The following is a 13,901-nucleotide window of genomic DNA, read 5'->3' on the forward strand; positions in this document are numbered from 1 at the left end:
AGGACTGTCTCAGAAAATTAGAATATTGTGATAAAGTCCTTTATTTTCTGTAATGCAATTAAAAAACAACTGAAATATTGCAAGCCTTTTATTATTTCAATATTGCTGATTATGGCATACAGCTTAAGAAAACTCAAAAATCGTATCTCAAAAAATTAGAATATTTCTTCAGACCAAGTAAAAAATTAAGATTTCTAACAGCAAAACAAAATCAAACATTTGAAAATGTCAATGAATGCACTCAGTACTTGGTTGGGAATCCTTTTGCACGGATTACTGCATCAATGCGGCGTGGCATGGAGCCAATCAGCCTGTGGCATTGCTGAGGTGGCATGGAGGCAATCAGCCTGTGGCAATGCGGCGTGGCATGGAGGCAATCAGCCTGTGGCATTGCTGAGGTGGCATGGAGGCAATCAGCCTGTGGCATTGCTGAGGTGGCATGGAGGCAATCAGCCTGTGGCATTGCTGAGGTGGCATGGAGGCAATCAGCCTGTGGCATTGCTGAGGTGGCATGGAGGCAATCAGCCTGTGGCATTGCTGAGGTGGCATGGAGGCAATCAGCCTGTGGCATTGCTGAGGTGGCATGGAGGCAATCAGCCTGTGGCATTGCTGAGGTGGCATGGAGGCAATCAGCCTGTGGCATTGCTGAGGTGGCATGGAGGCAATCAGCCTGTGGCATTGCTGAGGTGGCATGGAGGCAATCAGCCTGTGGCATTGCTGAGGTGGCATGGAAGCAATCAGCCTGTGGCATTGCTGAGGTGGCATGGAGGCAATCAGCCTGTGGCATTGCTGAGGTGGCATGGATGCTTCAATAGCGGCCTTTAGCTCATTTGCATTATTGTCTTTCAGCTTCTTCTTCACAATACCCCACAAATTCTCTATGGGGTTCAGGTCAGGGGAGTTGGCAGGCCAATGGAGGACAGTAATGCCAGGCTCAGTACACCACTTACTGCTGGTTTTGGCACTGTGGGCAGGTGCCAGATCATGAAATCATCATCTCCATAGAGCTTTTCAACAGATGGAAGCATGTAGTGCTCTAAACATATGTTTATGTAAGATATGTATGTATGTTTATGTAAGATATGTATGTATGTTTATGTAAGATATGTATGTATGTTTATGTAAGATATTTATGTATGTTTATGTAAGATATGTATGTATGTTTATGTAAGATATGTATGTATGTTTATGTAATATATGTATGTATGTTTATGTAAGATATGTATGTATGTTTATGTAAGATATGTATGTATGTTTATGTAATATATGTATGTATGTTTATGTAAGATATGTATGTATGTTTATGTAATATATGTATGTATGTTTATGTAATATATGTATGTATGTTTATGTAAGATATGTATGTATGTTTATTGGCAGGTTATGAGTTTGCACATAATGCTGTAAGAATGCTGCTGCTGATGAAAAAGTGTGAGTGTCAGCTGAAGTGTTGTTGTTGTTGTTGTTGTTGTTATGAAAAGTGAGAACTTGAAGACTTCCACGAGAGTCGCGCCCAAAAACTGCTGACAAAAAGTGTTGCGCCCAGAAAGTGTGAGTAAGTAAGTTGGAGATCATTCCAGCACAACCACCTTGTTGTCCAGCCTCTTTTCTGTCATCACTTGTTGTTGGTCCTGTTTCATTATATCATCACCTGTGTGTGTGTGTGTGTGCGTGTGTGTGTGTGTGTGTGTCTGTGTGTGTGTCTGTGTGTGTGTGTGTGTGTGTGTGTGTCTGTGTGTGTGTGTGTGTGTGTGTGTGTGTCTGTGTGTCTCTGTGTGTGTGTGTGTGTGTGTGTGTGTGTGTGTGTGTGTGTGTCTGTGTGTGTGTGTCTGTGTGTGTGTGTGTGTGTGTGTGTGTGTGTGTCTGTGTGTGTGTGTGTGTGTGTGTGTGTGTGTGTGTGTGTGTGTGTGTGTGTGTGTGTGTGTGTGTCATCAGCACAGTTTCACCTGCGCTTCCTTCTTGGTATCCTCAACATCTTGGCAATAGAAACACTTTTTCTGCAATTTTGTCTCTCATTCACAATCTTTAAGTGAGACAAAACATATTTTTTCATTTTTTTATGCATTCTAACTAGTGGTGGTCAGGGAGAGCGTTCCACAGACTGGGAGCGGCGGAGCAGAAAGTCCGGTCTCCCATTGTTCGTAGCTTTGTCCTCGGAGGTTGGAGGAGGTTAGTCTGTCCGGAGCGGAGGTGTGGTGTGGAGGATTTGGGGGTGAGCAGTTCTTTGAGGTAGAAGGGGGGGGGGGGGGGGGGGCATCTCCATGGAGGCACTGGTAGAGGGGGGCATCTCCATGGAGGTAGAGGGGGGGGGCATCTCCATGGAGGCACTGGTAGAGGGGGGCATCTCCATGGAGGTAGAGGGGGGCATCTCCATGGAGGCACTGGTAGGGGGGGGGCATCTCCATGGAGGTAGAGGGGGGCATCTCCATGGAGGTAGAGGGGGGGGGGGGGGCATCTCCATGGAGGCACTGGTAGAGGGGGGCATCTCCATGGAGGTAGAGGGGGGCATCTCCATGGAGGCACTGGTAGAGGGGGGCATCTCCATGGAGGCACTGGTAGAGGGGGGCATCTCCATGGAGGTAGAGGGGGGCATCTCCATGGAGGCACTGGTAGAGGGGGGCATCTCCATGGAGGCACTGGTAGAGGGGGGCATCTCCATGGAGGTAGAGGGGGGGCATCTCCATGGAGGCACTGGTAGAGGGGGGCATCTCCATGGAGGTAGAGGGGGGCATCTCCATGGAGGTAGAGGGGGGCATCTCCATGGAGGCACTGGTAGAGGGGGGCATCTCCATGGAGGTAGAGGGGGGGCATCTCCATGGAGGCACTGGTAGAGGGGGGCATCTCCATGGAGGTAGAGGGGGGCATCTCCATGGAGGCACTGGTAGAGGGGGGCATCTCCATGGAGGCACTGGTAGAGGGGGGCATCTCCATGGAGGCACTCGCCATTTAGAAGGCTGCAGCTATCCATCGTTTTAGTAATCCACTTCCTTTGATTAATCGACTATTGGGAGGAAACACACTTTATAGCCTTAATGTGCGTTTTGGGGAAAATTGTTGAAATAATAATTAAATAATTGAATGATAAATGAAATGTAATTTAGAATAAATTCATGACTAACTATTAGTGGTTACTCTCATGTGCGCTCTTTTGCATATTAATCCATTCGTATTAGTTACACTCTTTAAAGCATTCATCAGTTACACTCTTTAAAGCATTCATCAGTTACACTCTTTAAAGCATTCATCAGTTACACTCTTTAAAGCATTCATCAGTTACACTCTTTAAAGCATTCATCAGTTACACTCTTTAAAGCATTCATCAGTTACACTCTTTAAAGCATTCATCAGTTACACTCTTTAAAGCATTCATCAGTTACACTCTTTAAAGCATTCATCAGTTACACTCTTTAAAGCATTCATCAGTTACACTCTTTAAAGCATTCATCAGTTACACTCTTTAAAGCATTCATCAGTTACACTCTTTAAAGCATTCATCCAAGCAACCCAATATAAATATAAGTATTTTCTAATTGATTTAAAAAGGTCGTATTATTATCTTTTTTGACATTCAAACACTTCCTTTGTGGTCTACATCAGTGGTCCCCATCCACTGGGCAGTACCGGTCTGTGGATCGATTGGTACCGGGCCGCACAAGAAATAAAAAAATAAAAAAAATAATTTGTATTTTTATTAAATCAACATAAAACCACAAGTTACACTTACAATTAGTGCACCAAGCCAAAAAACCTCCCCCATTTATACTCACTTTTTTATGACAAAAAAAAAAACAACCCGGTCCGTGGGACACATTTTCAAGCGTTGACAGGTTGGGGACCACTGGTGTAAATAACATGTAACGCTGATTCATAGGTGGACATGTTACAAAGATGATGTGTTACACACCATCTTCAAGACTCTTTGTGACTTCCATAGCGGATCTACCGACAGATATACCTTTGAATGCTACTTTGTATTAGAAAGGCCAACAGGAGGATGCATGTGCAAGTACGAGACAGTCTGCCCCACAACAGGAGGATGCATGTGCAAGTACGAGACAGTCTGCCCCACAACAGGAGGATGCATGTGCAAGTACGAGACAGTCTGCCCCACAACAGGAGGATGCATGTGCAAGTACGAGACAGTCTGCCCCACAACAGGAGGATGCATGTGCAAGTACGAGACAGTCTGCCCCACAACAGGAGGATGCATGTGCAAGTACGAGACAGTCTGCCCCACAACAGGAGGATGCATGTGCAAGTACGAGACAGTCTGCCCCACAACAGGAGGATGCATGTGCAAGTACGAGACAGTCTGCCCCACAACAGGAGGATGCATGTGCAAGTACGAGACAGTCTGCCCCACAACAGGAGGATGCATGTGCAAGTACGAGACAGTCTGCCCCACAACAGGAGGATGCATGTGCAAGTACGAGACAGTCTGCCCCACAACAGGAGGATGCATGTGCAAGTACGAGACAGTCTGCCCCACAACAGGAGGATGCATGTGCATGTACGAGACAGTCTGCCCCACAACAGGAGGATGCATGTGCATGTACGAGACAGTCTGCCCCACAACAGGAGGATGCATGTGCAAGTACGAGACAGTCTGCCCCACAACAGGAGGATGCATGTGCAAGTACGAGACAGTCTGCCCCACAACAGGAGGATGCATGTGCATGTACGAGACAGTCTGCCCCACAACAGGAGGATGCATGTGCATGTACGAGACAGTCTGCCCCACAACAAGAGGACTGAGAAAAAGAAGGAGCTAATTGACTCTAGTGGCGGACTCGCACAAATGACTTTGGGTAAATGTCTTCCATATATGGATCATCCGCTGACCTCAAAATTGGGAAAAATCTGGAGGAAGTTTGAAGAAAGGCAAGATTATTTTATAACTATCTCCGCCATTTTGTGGAGTTGTGCAGATGCCAAGCACACAACAACAGGTGAGAAAGATTGATAATCCTTTAATTGATTAATGGTTGCAGAGAGAAAATGTCCTCCAAATGAAAGAAAGAGACCTGCACAGGTGAGGGAGAACACCATGTGACACACCTGGCTCACTTTTTACCAGGACTTCATTCTGTTCTGTGACTCGGACCTGAGTCACGTAAGAACCGCACAGGTGACGACCGAGGACTGGAACTCATCATGTCAACATGAACAGCAGCAGCCGCCTTTTATTACACCTTTTACCTCACCAGTCACATTTCAAACTATCATATTTATTTACAATGATAATAATATTCACCACCTGTCCAGTCACATTTCAAACTATCATATTTATTTACAATAATAATAATAATATTCACCACCTGTCCAGTCACATTTCAAACTATCATATTTATTTACAATAATAATAATAATATTCACCACCTGTCCAGTCACATTTCAAACTATCATATTTATTTACAATGATAATAATAATATTCACCACCTGTCCAGTCACATTTCAAACTATCATATTTATTTACAATAATAATAATAATATTCACCACCTGTCCAGTCTCATTTCAAACTATCATATTTATTTACAATGATAATAATAATATTCACCACCTGTCCAGTCACATTTGAAATGATCATATTTATTTACAATAATAATAATAATATTCACCACCTGTCCAGTCTCATTTCAAACGATCATATTTATTTACAATAATAATAATAATATTCACCACCTGTCCAGTCACATTTGAAACGATCATATTTATTTACAATAATAATAATAATATTCACCACCTGTCCAGTCACATTTCAAACTATCATATTTATTTACAATAATAATAATAATATTCACCACCTGTCCAGTCACATTTGAAACGATCATATTTATTTACAATAATAATAATAATATTCACCACCTGTCCAGTCACATTTCAAACTATCATATTTATTTACAATAATAATAATAATATTCACCACCTGTCCAGTCACATTTCAAACTATCATATTTATTTACAATAATAAAAATAATATTCACCACCTGTCCAGTCACATTTGAAACGATCATATTTATTTACAATAATAATAATAATATTCACCACCTGTCCAGTCTCATTTCAAACGATCATATTTATTTACAATAATAATAATAATATTCACCACCTGTCCAGTCACATTTGAAACGATCATATTTATTTACAATAATAATAATAATATTCACCACCTGTCCAGTCACATTTCAAACTATCATATTTATTTACAATAATAATAATAATAATATTCACCACCTGTCCAGTCTCATTTGAAACGATCATATTTATATATATTTCATGTAAGATATTTACAATAATAATAATAATATTCACCACCTGTCCAGTCTCATTTGAAACTATCATATATATATATATATATATATATATATATATATATATATATATATATATATATATATATATATATATATATATATATATATATTTACAATAATAATAATAATATTCACCACTTATCCAGTCACATTTGAAACTATCATAAAGAACGCCGCACTTTGGGATTCGGGGTTAATTATGCAGTTGAGCCTGAGAGGTGAGACAAGGTGTGGCGTTGAAGCACCAACAGGTGTGGCGTTGATGCACCAACAGGTGTGTCAGTGTGCGGTTTAGAGAGAGACCAACGGCAGGTGAAATATGACATCACACGTAAGTCACATGCTTATATTTGGATGTAGAGTATTTACTCACCATTCCAAACCCATATTGATGCCTTGGCCGATACAGGTACTGAAGCGATACGATATCAACACCAGTCGTACATACTTGAGTCACACACACAGAAGAACATACTTGGCCGATACAGGTACTGAAGCGATACGATATCAACACCAGTCGTACATACTTGAGTCACACACAGAAGAACATACTTGGCCGATACAGGTACTGAAGCGATACGATATCAACACCAGTCGTACATACTTGAGTCACACACAGAAGAACATACTTGGCCGATACAGGTACTGAAGCGATACGATATCAACACCAGTCGTACATACTTGAGTCACACACAGAAGAACATACTTGGCCGATACAGGTACTGAAGCGATACGATATCAACACCAGTCGTACATACTTGAGTCACACACAGAGAAGAACGGTCGCCGCCAAAAACACCAACCCAGACTTCCTCGAACTTTGTTCACCAACGAGCGCCTCAGAAAAAACCGTAAGGTGCCGCCATAATGACCGGCATTCCAATGTAGTAGCGTTGTAGGCATAAGCACTCATTAAAAACTTGATCTTCTCATTTCTTTCCTCTCCCTTTGCAGCCTCCACCAATCAACTCACTGCGATACGTTTGGATCTCCCGACCCTTGGATACCAGAAATGATGTTTAAAAATAGGAATGTGCAGTTCATAAAGATTTTAAGATGGTGACAGTTAGACCCTAAACCTAACCCTGATTCACTTCATTCTTTTCAATTCAACTTATAGCACTTTGAAGTCAGCTGCTAGCTCTTTAAGTCAACTCTTAGTACTTTCAGTCAACTCTTAGTACTTTCAGTCAACTCTTAGTACTTTCAGTCAACTCTTAGTACTTTCAGTCAACTGTTAGCACTTTCAATTCAACTTATAGCACTTTGAAGTCAGCTGCTAGCTCTTTAAGTCAACTTATAGCACTTTGAAGTCAGCTGCTAGCTCTTTAAGTCAACTCTTAGTACTTTCAGTCAACTGTTAGCACTTTCAATTCAACTGTTGGCACTTTTGAGTCAACTCTTAGCACTTTCAGTCATCTGTTAGCACTTTCAGTCAACTGTTAGCACTTTCAGTCAACTGTTAGCACTTTCAGTCATCTGTTAGCACTTTCAGTCAACTGTTAGCACTTTCAGTCAACTGTTAGCACTTTCAGTCAACTGTTAGCACTTTCAGTCAACTGTTAGCACTTTCAGTCAACTCTTAGCACTTTCAGTCAACTGTTAGCACTTTCAGTCAACTCTTAGCACTTTCAGTCAACTGTTAGCACTTTCAGTCAACTCTTAGCACTTTCAGTCAACTGTTAGCACTTTCAGTCAACTGTTAGCACTTTCAGTCATCTGTTAGCACTTTCAGTCAACTGTTAGCACTTTCAGTCAACTGTTAGCACTTTCAGTCAACTGTTAGCACTTTCAGTCAACTGTTAGCACTTTCAGTCAACTCTTAGCACTTTCAGTCAACTCTTAGCACTTTCAGTCAACTGTTAGCACTTTCAGTCAACTGTTAGCACTTTCAGTCAACTGTTAGCACTTTCAGTCAACTGTTAGCACTTTCAGTCAACTGTTAGCACTTTCAGTCAACTCTTAGCACTTTCAGTCAACTCTTAGCACTTTCAGTCAACTGTTAGTACTTTCAGTCAACTGTTAGTACTTTCAGTCAACTCTTAGCACTTTCAGTCAACTGTTAGCACTTTCAGTCAACTGTTAGCACTTTCAGTCAACTGTTAGCACTTTCAGTCAACTGTTAGCACTTTCAGTCAACTGTTAGCACTTTCAGTCAACTCTTAGCACTTTCAGTCAACTCTTAGCACTTTCAGTCAACTGTTAGCACTTTCAGTCAACTGTTAGCACTTTCAGTCAACTCTTAGCACTTTCAGTCAACTGTTAGCACTTTCAGTCAACTCTTAGCACTTTCAGTCAACTGTTAGTACTTTCAGTCAACGGATAGCCCTTTTAAGTCAACTGTTGGCCCTTTTGAGTCAACTGTTGGAACATTAGGTCAATTATTAGCACTTTTAAGTCAACTGTTGGCACTTAAAGTCAACTGTTTACATTTTAAGTCAACTGTTGCATTTTAAGTCAACTGTTGGCACTTAAAGTCAACTGTTGCATTTTAAGTCAACTATTAACACTTAACATGAACTGTTAGCACTTTTAATTCAACTGTTAGCACTTTAGGTCAACTGTTGGCACTTTAAGTCAACTGATAGCACTTTTAAGTCAATTGTTAACACGATAGGTCAATTGTTAACATTTTTAAGTCAACTGTTAGCATTTAAAGTAAACTCTTAGCACTTTAAGTCAACTGTTAGCACTTGTAGTCAACTGTAATCACTTTTTGGTCAACTGTTGGCACTTTTAAGTCATCTGTTAGCACTTTAAGTCAACTGTTGGTATTTTTAAGTCAACTGTTAGGACTTTACATCAACTGGTGGCTCTTTTAAGGCAAGTGTTAGCACTTTTAAGTCAGCTGTTAGGACTTTACATCAACTTTTAGCACTTTAAGTCAACTGGTTAACACTTTCAGTCAACCATTAGCACTTTTAAGTAAACTTTTAGCACTTTAGGTCAACTGTTGGCACTTTAAGTCAACTGTTAGCACTTTTAAGTCATCTGTTGGCACTTTAAGTCAACTGTTGGTATTTTTAAGTCAACTGTTAGGACTTTACGTCAACTGTTAGCACTTGTAGTCAACTGTAAGCACTTTTAGGTAAACTGTTAGCACTTTAAGTCATCTGTTAGCACTTTAAAAGTCATCTGTTAGCACTTTAAGTCATCTGTTGGTATTTTTAAGTCAACTGTTAGGACTTTACATCAACTGGTGGCTCTTTTAAGGCAAGTGTTAGCACTTTTAAGTCAGCTGTTAGGACTTTACATCAACTGTTAGCACATTAAGTCAACTGGTTAACACTTTCAGTCAACCATTAGCACTTTTAAGTAAACGTTTAGCACTTTAGGTCAACTGTTGGCACTTTAAGTCAACTGTTAGCACTTTTAAGTCATCTGTTGGCACTTTAAGTCAACTGTTAGGACTTTACGTCAACTGGTAGCACTTTTAAGGCAAGTGTTATCACTTTTAAGTCAGCTGTTAGGACTTTACGTCAACTGTTAGCACTTGTAGTCAACTGTAAGCACTTTTAGGTAAACTGTTAGCACTTTAAGTCATCTGTTAGCACTTTAAAAGTCATCTGTTAGCACTTTAAGTCATCTGTTGGTATTTTTAAGTCAACTGTTAGGACTTTACGTCAACTTTTAGCACTTGTAGTCAACTGTAAGCACTTTTAGGTAAACTGTTAGCATTTTAAGTCAACTGTTAGCACTTTAAGTCATCTGTTAGCACTTTAAGTCATCTGTTGGTATTTTTAAGTCAACTGTTAGGACTTTAAGTCAACTGTTAGCATTTTAAGTAATCTGTTAGCACTTTAAGTCATCTGTTGGTATTTTTAAGTCAACTGTTAGGACTTTAAGTCAACTGTTAGCACTTTAAGTCATCTGTTAGCACTTTAAGTCATCTGTTGGTATTTTTAAGTCAACTGTTAGGACTTTACGTCAACTGTTAGCACTTTTAAGGCAAGTGTTAGCACTTTTAAGTCAGCTGTTAGGACTTTACGTCAACTGTTAGCACATTAAGTCAACTGTTAGCACTTTAAGTCATCTGTTGGTATTTTTAAGTCAACTGTTAGGACTTTAAGTCAACTGTTAGCACTTTAAGTCATCTGTTAGCACTTTAAGTCATCTGTTGGTATTTTTAAGTCAACTGTTAGGACTTTACGTCAACTGTTAGCACTTTTAAGGCAAGTGTTAGCACTTTTAAGTCAGCTGTTAGGACTTTACGTCAACTGTTAGCACATTAAGTCAACTGTTAGCACATTAAGTCAACTGTAAGCACTTTAAGTCAACTGTTGGCTGTACGCGAAGACTGGAGCGGGTGTACCTAATGAAGTGGCTGCTGTGTACTCATGAAGGCGTGTCGACCTTTCCCCCAGCGACGACGAGGCGTTCAGCGTGAAAAAACCGGTCGGACAGGAGTCGGCTGACGAGGCTGGACAGGCTCAGACAAAAACCGCAGAGACACACCCAAAGCTTCACCTTGTTGTGCTGCCTTCTTGCATTGAGTTCATCTGAACTGGCTCCAAAACTTCACTCAGTCAGTCTGGACTTTCAGTGGACACAAACACCTAAAACATACTTTGCTAGATATTTACTTAGTCTGGACTCTCAGTGGACACAAACACCTAAAACAGACTTTGCTAGATATTTACTTAGTCTGGACTCTCAGTGGACACAAACACCTAAAACAGACTTTGCTAGATATTTACTTAGTCTGGACTTTCAGTGGACACAAACACCTAAAACAGACTTTGCTAGATATTTACTTAGTCTGGACTTTCAGTGGACACAAACACCTAAAACAGACTTTGCTAGATATTTACTTAGTCTGGACTCTCAGTGGACACAAACACCTAAAACATACTTTGCTAGATATTTACTTAGTCTGGACTTTCAGTGGACACAAACACCTAAAACAGACTTTGCTAGATATTTACTTAGTCTGGACTCTCGGTGGACACAAACACCTAAAACAGACTTTGCTAGATATTTACTTAGTCTGGACTTTCAGTGGACACAAACACCTAAAACAGACTTTGCTAGATATTTACTTAGTCTGGACTTTCAGTGGACACAAACACCTAAAACATACTTTGCTAGATATTTACTTAGTCTGGACTTTCAGTGGACACAAACACCTAAAACATACTTTGCTAGATATTTACTTAGTCTGGACTTTCAGTGGACACAAACACCTAAAACATACTTTGCTAGATATTTACTTAGTCTGGACTCTCAGTGGACACAAACACCTAAAACAGACTTTGCTAGATATTTACTTAGTCTGGACTTTCAGTGGACACAAACACCTAAAACATACTTTGCTAGATATTTACTTAGTCTGGACTTTCAGTGGACACAAACACCTAAAACATACTTTGCTAGATATTTACTTAGTCTGGACTCTCGGTGGACACAAACACCTAAAACAGACTTTGCTAGATATTTACTTAGTCTGGACTTTCAGTGGACACAAACACCTAAAACAGACTTTGCTAGATATTTACTTAGTCTGGACTTTCAGTGGACACAAACACCTAAAACATACTTTGCTAGATATTTACTTAGTCTGGACTTTCAGTGGACACAAACACCTAAAACATACTTTGCTAGATATTTACTTAGTCTGGACTTTCAGTGGACACAAACACCTAAAACATACTTTGCTAGATATTTACTTAGTCTGGACTTTCAGTGGACACAAACACCTAAAACAGACTTTGCTAGATATTTACTTAGTCTGGACTTTCAGTGGACACAAACACCTAAAACATACTTTGCTAGATATTTACTTAGTCTGGACTCTCAGTGGACACAAACACCTAAAACAGACTTTGCTAGATATTTACTTAGTCTGGACTTTCAGTGGACACAAACACCTAAAACATACTTTGCTAGATATTTACTTAGTCTGGACTTTCAGTGGACACAAACACCTAAAACATACTTTGCTAGATATTTACTTAGTCTGGACTCTCAGTGGACACAAACACCTAAAACATACTTTGCTAGATATTTACTTAGTCTGGACTCTCAGTGGACACAAACACCTAAAACAGACTTTGCTAGATATTTACTTAGTCTGGACTTTCAGTGGACACAAACACCTAAAACATACTTTGCTAGATATTTACTTAGTCTGGACTTTCAGTGGACACAAACACCTAAAACAGACTTTGCTAGATATTTACTTAGTCTGGACTTTCAGTGGACACAAACACCTAAAACATACTTTGCTAGATATTTACTTAGTCTGGACTTCAGTGGACACAAACACCTAAAACAGACTTTGCTAGATATTTACTTAGTCTGGACTTTCAGTGGACACAAACACCTAAAACATACTTTGCTAGATATTTACTTAGTCTGGACTTTCAGTGGACACAAACACCTAAAACATACTTTGCTAGATATTTACTTAGTCTGGACTCTCAGTGGACACAAACACCTAAAACAGACTTTGCTAGATATTTACTTAGTCTGGACTTTCAGTGGACACAAACACCTAAAACAGACTTTGCTAGATATTTACTTAGTCTGGACTTTCAGTGGACACAAACACCTAAAACAGACTTTGCTAGATATTTACTTAGTCTGGACTTTCAGTGGACACAAACACCTAAAACAGACTTTGCTAGATATTTACTTAGTCTGGACTTTCAGTGGACACAAACACCTAAAACAGACTTTGCTAGATATTTACTTAGTCTGGACTTTCAGTGGACACAAACACCTAAAACAGACTTTGCTAGATATTTACTTAGTCTGGACTTTCAGTGGACACAAACACCTAAAACATACTTTGCTAGATATTTACTTAGTCTGGACTTTCAGTGGACACAAACACCTAAACAGACTTTGCTAGATATTTACTTAGTCTGGACTCTCAGTGGACACAAACACCTAAAACAGACTTTGCTAGATATTTACTTAGTCTGGACTCTCAGTGGACACAAACACCTAAAACAGACTTTGCTAGATATTTACTTAGTCTGGACTCTCAGTGGACACAAACACCTAAAACATACTTTGCTAGATATTTACTTAGTCTGGACTTTCAGTGGACACAAACACCTAAAACATACTTTGCTAGATATTTACTTAGTCTGGACTTTCGTGGACACAAACACCTAAAACAGACTTTGCTAGATATTTACTTAGTCTGGACTTTCAGTGGACACAAACACCTAAAACAGACTTTGCTAGATATTTACTTAGTCTGGACTTTCAGTGGACACAAACACCTAAAACAGACTTTGCTAGATATTTACTTAGTCTGGACTTTCAGTGGACACAAACACCTAAAACAGACTTTGCTAGATATTTACTTAGTCTGGACTTTCAGTGGACACAAACACCTAAAACAGACTTTGCTAGATATTTACTTAGTCTGGACTTTCAGTGGACACAAACACCTAAAACAGACTTTGCTAGATATTTACTTAGTCTGGACTTTCAGTGGACACAAACACCTAAAACAGACTTTGCTAGATATTTACTTAGTCTGGACTTTCAGTGGACACAAACACCTAAAACAGACTTTGCTAGATATTTACTTAGTCTGGACTCGGTCGGTGGACACAAACACCTAAAACAG

The sequence above is a fragment of the Entelurus aequoreus genome, linkage group LG27, assembly GCF_033978785.1.
Source record: "Entelurus aequoreus isolate RoL-2023_Sb linkage group LG27, RoL_Eaeq_v1.1, whole genome shotgun sequence".
NCBI classification, from domain to species: Eukaryota; Metazoa; Chordata; class Actinopteri; order Syngnathiformes; family Syngnathidae; genus Entelurus; species Entelurus aequoreus.